This window comes from Palaemon carinicauda, chromosome 13 (genome assembly GCF_036898095.1).
Source record: "Palaemon carinicauda isolate YSFRI2023 chromosome 13, ASM3689809v2, whole genome shotgun sequence".
Lineage (NCBI taxonomy): Eukaryota > Metazoa > Arthropoda > Malacostraca > Decapoda > Palaemonidae > Palaemon > Palaemon carinicauda.
Window position 1 is genome coordinate 87,908,207 of NC_090737.1, and position 10,000 is coordinate 87,918,206.

Sequence of the window (10,000 nt, forward strand, 5' to 3'; positions counted from 1 at the left end):
GAGCAGCTTATTGTGATATTATAAGTGTTTCGATTTTTCTTTTTATTGCTTATTTCCAAGACAGCTTTCTCTCGTGCATTCCTCTAGCTAGACCAGAAAAATGGCACAGGGCTTTCTTGTGTTTTTAAATAATGGCTTGTCTGGTTGAATAATTGACCAAATAATAAGATTATTGATAGAGTGCGGTGATTTTTATTGTTCAGGCCAACGTTCCCTTACTGTTTAGGGGGGAGGTTAGGGGAATCGAAAGGGTGCCACAGATCTGCCAGGAGGAAACTCGTATTAGGAAATGTAAGAGAGAGAGAGAGAGAGAGAGAGAGAGAGAGAGAGAGAGAGAGAGAGAGAGAGAGAGAGAGAATGTGTGCATGTTTTGTTGTTTTGATCATCAAAGGGATACTATTTCAGTACGAATTCTTTATGGCGGATAGCAATATTGCTGTGATCGTTTGATGTGATTCTTTGTACCAACTGATAGAGCCTGATAAAAACAACACTCACGCATGAATAGTAGTATGAATACCCCCATGGAAACAAGAAATTAAAGAACCACCAAGAAAAATTGTCCCCCCCAAAAATAAATAAGATGATATCAGTAAATCAATCGACAAAGCATGTTGCATTTGTATGCTATTTTGTTACCTCTTTTCAGTATCGTTTGAATAAAAAAGCAACATGAGCTTGCGAGAGAGAGAGAGAGAGAGAGAGAGAGAGAGAGAGAGAGAGAGAGAGAGAGAGAGAGAGAGAGAGAGAGAGAGAGAGAGAGAAGCAATTGTAATATCTAAGATTTGAATAAATTGTAGTTATTAAATGGTACACTATGGCCTATTACCTCTTTTCGAATAGCTTACTTGTAAATATATATATATATATATACATATATATATATATATATATATATATATATATATATATATATATATATATATATATGTATATATATATATATATATATATATATATATATATATATATATATATATATGTGGATATATATATAATATATATGTATATATATATTATATATATATATATATATATATATATATATATATATATATATATATATATGTGGATATATATATATATATATATATATATATATATATAATATATATGTATATATTATATATATATATATATATATATATATCCACATATATATATGTATATATATATATATATATATATATATATATATATATATATATTTTATATATATATATATATATATATATATGTGGATATATATATATATATATATATATATATATATATATAATATATATATGTATATATATATATTATATATATATATATATATATATATATATATATATTTATATATATATATATATATATATATATATATTATATATATAAAATATATATACATATATATATATATGTATAAAATATATATATATATATATATATATATATATATATATATAGAGAGAGAGAGAGAGAGAGAGAGAGAGAGAGAGAGAGAGAGAGAGAGAGAGAGAGAGAGAGAGAGAGAGAGAGAGAGAGAGATGGAATTGCAATATTCAAGATTTGAGTAAATTGTACACTGGCTATTGTAGTTATTAAATGGTACCCTATGGCCTATTAGCCCTATTCGAATAGCTTATTCTAAGAGAGAGAGAGAGAGAGAGAGAGAGAGAGGAGAGAGAGAGAGGAGAGAGAGAGAGAGAGAGAGAGAGAGAGAGTTTATATGACAAAGAGCTCTCTAAAGACCGTAATTGTCAATGGAAACTAAAGGATAAAACACAACGAACTGTTCATTGGACCACACTTCCGGTTTAGTTCTCAGAACTTCATAAACAATGCAACATATTTTTTACCCGCTCATTTATAATTTCTCCACATCCAGTTCTGATGTTGTATATCTTTCCAGTAATTCCACTTCCGAGAGATCATTAGATTTTAATAAATATAAATCCGGTATTACTAGTCAATGAATGGAACGCTTAATAATACGTGATACCTGACATTTATTTTGTTAATTATTACCATGGTTTCCATATTTTCCCCCTAATCCTTATACATTGCCTTAAAGAACGTCGATGTTGGTCATTAGGGGATATTTACGGTCTGCCAACGCAAGAGGCTGGCATAAAACACGACAATCTTTATTGAACTGAATTAAGGGAGAACCATTTACTTCAAATGAGTGATAAGTAATGCTAGGTAATGTTGACCTACGAAATATAAACATATAGAGATAAAGGTTTTGGGGTATAGTGCTAAATGTCAAAAGCATTATCCTAGCCTTGGCAAAATTGGAAATAGTATCAAGTGTCAACCTTTACAATGGTTACGAACTTAGCGTAACTAACAAAGGAATAAAAATAGAGAGTAAAAGAAATGTGCATAATAAAGCTACATTTTTTTATTATATAGCTACAGAATAATATGTCATGATTTATATTTTTTAGGAAATTTCTTTTCTAACATATAAAAAAGATGAAGTGTAAAGGTAAAAATTATTCAAAAAGAAAGAAAAAAAAAACATGATTTTATAAATTATTCACTATTCCTTAGAAAGCATTTGCTACAATACCATATTCTATTTTAAAATTCTCAAATAATTATAAATTTGCAATGTAAAATATTTTGTTTCTCTGAGTCATAAAGTAAAATACAGGAGTTGGAAATGTCGAGAAACTATTTATTCAAAACAAAAAGCCAAAATGAATAAAAAAAAAAAATTTCCACCTTTTATTCAGGTTTAGCGTTAGTGAAATTAATTAAATCTTCAACAATCAACAAACTAATATTTACATTTATAAACTCGTTAAATAATATTATTTCTAGAATGTAAATCACTGAAAACATGAAGTCAATTAAATTATTAATTTGTTGATATATTTAATATTTTTTTCATAGTATTGTTAATAAAGTATATTTCAATATGAACCTATGGTCACAATGTTTTGATTTCATTGCTTAACTTCATTTTTAAGGAAGTTATAAAAGTAAAATTTTCATCAAACTGTTCATTGAAAAATATTAAGAAATGAAAAAAAAAATAAATAAAAAGCATGATGATTCATTTATATAAAGTATCCTAAGAAGAGTAATAGTAAATTGTGTATTATATACTAAGAAAAAAGGTTTAATATCTTGTAATATAAGAATACGTGTCTAAATACTACGCACAAACATAAAAACAGACACACACACAAACATACACACACATTTATATATATATATATATATATATATATATATATATATATATATATATATATAAATATATATATATATATATACATATATATATATATATATATATATATATATATATATATATATATATATATATATACATATATATGCATATATATACATATATATGCATATATATACATATAAATATATATATATATATATATATATATATATATATATATATATATACATATATATATATATATATATATATATATATATATATATATATACATATATTTATATATACATATACATATACATATACATATATATACTTATATATATATATATATATATATATATATATGTATATATATATATATATATATACATATATATATATAATATATATATATATATATATATATATATATATATATATATATATATATATATATATATATATATATATATATATATATATATATATATATATAGGGATTAAAGGAGAAGATATTATGTTTGGTGTGCAGCAAGGTCCAAAAAAAATCAGTTAGAATGCCATAATTTATTTATTTATTGACGTTTCGAACATTGCAATGTTCATTATCAATCTGTAAAAGATATAAATACAAAACTCTTAAAATTTGTACAATAATTTAAAGCAAAATAGTAAAAGAATGTTAAAACATTATTCATTTTATAACAAAAAATCGTAAAAAACTAAAACAGTAAAAACACAAGAGAACCAGTGCTCACCAAACCATCCATAGGAAAAAGTGAAGAACGAATGAGTAAAAATTGTTACCCACCTATGACTTCAGTTATGCTAAGAAAAGAGGAGAAGCTAAGTAATTAGAGTTTAAAGAAGGAACCAGACGTTTAATGTATAATGACTCAAGGGTAGTTAGAAATTCGCTATGTTTTTTCCCACCAATAATTGAAAAGTGTTTTCTCTTTACTTGGATCTTGCAAATGGTGGCATGATTCCTTATATCAGAAAATTCTGGGTTACCATGACTATGTTGGTATATCTGAAACCTTTTGTAATTTAGAAAAATTTGGTAGTATATCGGATGACAATCTTAATCTTGTTAAAGGTTTTATCTATGGTGTAAATTCATTCCCTCCTATTCAAATGTACCATTAAGATTCATAAAAGTTTACAAAAAGCTGAAAAATAATAACGAACTTCATTTTACGAAAGCTGATAAGTCTAACGCCATGGTTATACTAAATAAGCAAGATTACAGAGATAAACTGTACTTACTGCTGAGTGATGTTAATACCTATGATCTACTGACATCAAATCCATCTGAACGTGTGCTTTCTCATTTTAATAAGAAGGTAAAAAGTATCTTAAAAAATAATAAAGATTTGATTAAACAATCTGTAACAATATCTCCTACTTTACCTTATTTGTATGGTCTTGTTAAAACACATAAACCTGGTAACCTCTCGAGTTGTATTTGTGTGCCGGTGAGTGATTACACTTGTGCGACCCTAAAAATATCCTGATTTAACGCGGATAACAAAAGGCTATCGAGTGCAATATAGCTACAAGTTTTTGTGAATAGTTGGTGATTAGTTTGAGGTCAGAAAAGTGGGATAAAACGTTGGCATAGAATAGTTATCGTGTGAATTACTAAAAATCTAATCAAGATGGCTATGTACAACACAGGCAAGGCTTGGAGAGACATCGCTGGACTCAGCAAAAGTAAATTCCATGAGTTGGCGAAACAAGAGCTTGACCGTCTGATAACAGAGGTCACTAGTAATTCCAACCAGTGTGATGGAAAAATATTCGCAGACATATTGAAACAATACGATCCAATAAACTGGAGCAAATCTGCGGAAAACATCAGCAAAATAATAGAAGAAATTCCAAAGAAGATCCAAGTGATAAAGAGACTTATAAAGAAAGTCTACATCAATCAACACATTCCATCAAAGAACAATAAGAAGTCCAATATGGTGAATATGCTGATTGATGCATTGGGAAAAAGAATGCCAAAATGGTGTAATACATGTAAGATATGGTATTCCATTAATAATCCTCAACAATTGATTAGAAAATGTGATGCCTGTCATGTTCCAACACACCCTACATGTGCTGGAATACAACAAAAAATAAAAAATAAAGACACAAAGGTATTCTGCTCAACATGCTTAGTCTGGATAGAAAATATAATTAAGTCGAGACTAAATCTGCAAATAGTTGAAGATAAAGAAGAGGAAGAAGAAGAAACAGAAGAAGAAGAAGAAGAAGAAGAAGAAGAAGAAGAAAAAAAAAAAGAAGAAGAAGAGAAAAATTAACAGGATATGAGTAAGGATGCAGAGGAAATCATTGATATAACTTATGATGCCATCCAGCAACATACTTATGAAGAAATAAATTATCAGATGGAAACAAATAATAGACTCAAGAGACTCTACCGGGACCTACATACTTTTAGGGAAGAGCAAAAACAAGAAAAAAAAGAAAAGAAAGATATAGTCTGCAATTTGCTGAAAAGAGGGAATTGCAAATTTGGCGAAAGATGCTACTACAAGCATCCAAAGATATGCCATAATTATGAAATATATGGTAAATGTGCGCATTTAGACGGATATGGAGACGAATGCAGAGATCTCCATCCAAAAATATGCAAAAACCTAAAAGAAGGAAAAAGGATGCAGTTTCAACAAAAAATGTTGATATATGCATCCTGCAACCATGAATGAAAGTAAGAAAACTCGGCAAACTGAAAAGAAAAATGAAAGGAAAAATTTAACAAAAAAAGAAACAAAAAAGCAGGCCGTGTATATACCGCGCTATGAACCAAAAGCCCCAAGATATGAGACCTTTCAACCCAAATATGCACATTTAGAGCCCAACTACAAAGAATGCATCTATAATGCCAGGGGTTGGTGCAGATATGGGGATATTTGCAGGTATACACACAAAAATAAATATGAAGGCGAAAGAGCAAATTTAATAGAAAAGTTGGATTTTTTTATGTCAGAATTCCGGGAAAGGAAGAAAAGAACATCATATCAGAACAGGATGGAAGCATGGGAAAATCCATATTATTACCAATATTAAGTAATGGGGATGAAACACAAACCTAAATAGTGATGAATGCACAGGGTTTAGTCACGAGTAACTCAAAAAAGGAAAATAGAGTTCTTAGAAGAACTAACCCAAATTGAAAAAATAGATATATTAAATATAAGTGAAACATGGTATTCCCAAGAGACTGGCAGTAATGACCAGATAAAGGGTTTCCAAACATATAGATCAGACAGAAAAAATAGGAATCAAGGGGGAACCGCAATATATGGAAGACACATATATCAAGGAAAACTCTGTGAAAAATACAGCAACACAGAATGTGAATTGATTGCGGTAGAATTTGAATTTGAAAAACTAGTGAATATTGTAGTTTACAGACCCCCAAATACTGAGGAGTTTGACATAATAATAGAAAAAATAGATGATATATGTAGAAACTATAAAGACTGGAATATACTCCTATCCGGTGTACCAACCGTGTGTCACACAATTGTACATAATTCCTATTGTATATATTTTTCACCAATGTGACGGGCCGAGAGAGGATGTGTGAACTCAAAGGCAGATTGGAAACGACTGAGTTCACACATCCTCTCTCGGCCCGTCACATTGGTGACCCCGGAGTGACTCGCTCCTGGGTCACCAATGCGACGGGCCGAGAGAGGATGTGTGAACTCAGTCGTTTCCAATCTGCCTTTGAGTTCACACATCCTCTCTCGGCCCGTCACACCGGAGATTTTAACTTTCCTTTCGTGGATTGGAAAGAACAGAGAGAAGAAAGTGGTTGTATGTATACATATAAAAAAGAGAGTAATAGTAGCGCAGAAGATAAGAGGCAATTTGAAAAGCTTCAAGATATGCTATTAGAACATAATATGCAACAAATAAACCACATTCCAACAAGAAAGGAAAATGTCCTAGATCTAGTATTTGTGAATGAGGTAAATTATGTTAAAGAAATAATAGTGTATAACACGGGAATTCCAGACCACAATGTCATAGAATTGATAGTCCATTCCAAATCAAGTGATCGCAGAATTAATAAAAGCACAAAACTTTGGGAAGGATATGGAAAATATAATTTTTACAGTAAGAATATAAAATGGTCAGAAATAAATGAAGAACTGAATAAAGAATGGAAAAATGTTTTTGTAAGTGATAATATACAGGTAAATACGGATATACTGTAAAAAATACTGGAGTAAATTATTGAAAAATATGTACCGAAAAAAAAACAATAAACAAAAGACGTGCATACCAAGAGACAGAAGGATCTTATTTCAGAAAATTAGAAAGTGGAAGAAAAATCTTGCAAAAGAAAAAAATGTGTGGAAAATGATGGAAATAAAATGTAAGATAGAAAATGCAGAACAAAAGATTATACAGTCGAAAGAAAATGAAAAAAGGGACTTAGAAGAAAGGACACTTCAAAATATAAAAAGAAACCCCAAAGTACTTTACTCCTATGCAAAAAAGATGAATAAAGGGAGATTAGAAATAGGCCCTCTAAGAATTGAAGGACGGCTAACGAATGAAAAAAAGGAAAAATGCAACATATTAGCAGAAAAATATAAGAGTGAGTTCATGCCAAGAATTGCGAATGAGAATAATGAAACAGAAATGAGAGAAGAAAATTTTGAATATTTAACGTATATAGATATAAATGAAGCAGATATTGTCAAGGCTATAAACGAAATTAAAGATGGATCGGCAGCCGGACCAAATGGAGTTCCAGCGATTTTGTTAAAAAAAAACTGCAAACACTATCGGGAAGCCGCTTGCAATTCTGCTAAGACAAAGTGTAGATATGAGCGAGGGAGCTAGGACAATTTGCCGTAGGACAATTGATTCTAAGACTTTTCGCCGTAAGAAAACTTGCCGTATGGATATTTTGCCGCAAGGACATTTCGCCATAAAATGTATATTTTAGTTTTTCGGTTATTTCTTTTAGAGATCAATGTAACTATATTCATATAGTTATCTTCAAGTATATTTATCACTTTTCATCGATTTTCATGTATTCATTCAATTATAATTATATATAAGAAAAGGATAAAAAAAATGAAGACCACACACTTTATTTAAAAAGTTTTCTTGAAAAAAATTCAAAGCTAAAAATCATGTAAGTTCATAGCAATTGCTCGTAAATAATGTTGTTTTGCATTTTGATCATAACCTCTGACAATACTTAGTATGGGCTTATAAACATTTTTGCATTGTTTATTGACTGCTGTTTCACCTCTTTCTGCATCGATTATCTTCTTTTAGAAAGATATTCTTCATTTTTCAATACATTAATGAGTTTCCATAAATTTGGATACGTATTGTTTTTTGCATTTTATGTTTGCTTGGGTTCACTGGATGATTATGCTCACTTACAGTTTTACAGATTGAAATCTCTTCAATATTCCGTCTTGTATGTACTCGTGCTTTGCAGTTTTTTCAACACACTTCCAATAAACCTTGCCTCCATATTCTCTCTCTTACCTGTAAATGAAGTTGGAATTATCTATGAGCTTATCACAACCTCTGGTGCTTTTCATAGTGTACGGCGTCGTAGGGTTTTAAGTTTCAATTGATAAAAGTAGATAATACAAAGGTTTAAGATAAAAAAAGAAAAAAATAATAAAAAAAATATAGTAAACTACCGAATTTGTAATGACCTTATTTAAGCATTTAACGACGGGTGTCAAAATTTATAACGACCCTTCTCTCTCTCTCTCTCTCTCTCTCTCTCTCTCTCTCTCTCTCTCTCTCTCTCTCTCTCTCTCTCTCTCTCTCTCTCTCTCTCTCTCTATCTTCATTCTTTTTTTTAACCTATACATGAGAAAGCATATACATTTTACGGCAAAATGTCCTTGCGGCAAAATATCCGTACGGCAATTTTTCTTAAGGCAAAATGTCTTACAGTCAATTGTCCTACGGCAAATTTGTTTACGGCAAATTGTCCGGTCTCCATGAGCGAGATATATGTTAAACATAAATTAGCTTATATAACCCATATCTACAAAAGTGGATCAAGACTAGAGGCAAGCAATTATAGACCTGTTAGTCTAACATCACATATTATGAAAGTGTATGAGAGGGTAATAAAAAAGAAAATAATGAACCATTTGGTTAAAAATAATTTGTTTAATATAGGTCAACACGGTTTTGTACCTGGAAAAAGTACACAGACCCAACTGATAGTACATTATGAACACATATACAAAAATATGATAAATGAAAAAGACACAGATGTGATCTATCTAGATTTTGCAAAAGCCTTTGACAAGGTAGACCATAATATATTAAAGAAAAAAAATAAGAAAGCATAATATTGTGCGAAAGATAGGAAAATGGGTAAAAGAATTCCTGCAAAACAGAAAACAGATAGTGGTTGCAAATGACGAGAAATCAGATGAAGCCCAGGTAATATCTGGCTTGCCACAAGGTACGGTATTAGCTGCACTGCTGTTTGTTATTATGATCTCAGACATAGACTGTGATGCTGAAAACTCTGTAGTGAGAAGTTTCGCCGATGACACATGAATAAGTAGAGAAATTACTTGTGATGAAGATAGGAATTCACTACAAAGAGATCTAAACAAAATATATGAATGGACGGAGATAAATAGGATGGTATGTAACTCCGATAAATTCGAATCAATAAATTATGGAAACAGAAAAGGAATGGTATATGCATACAAGGGACCTAATAATGATGCAATCACAAACAAGGAAGCAATTAAAGACCTTGGTGTAATGTTAAATAGGAAAATGTTATGC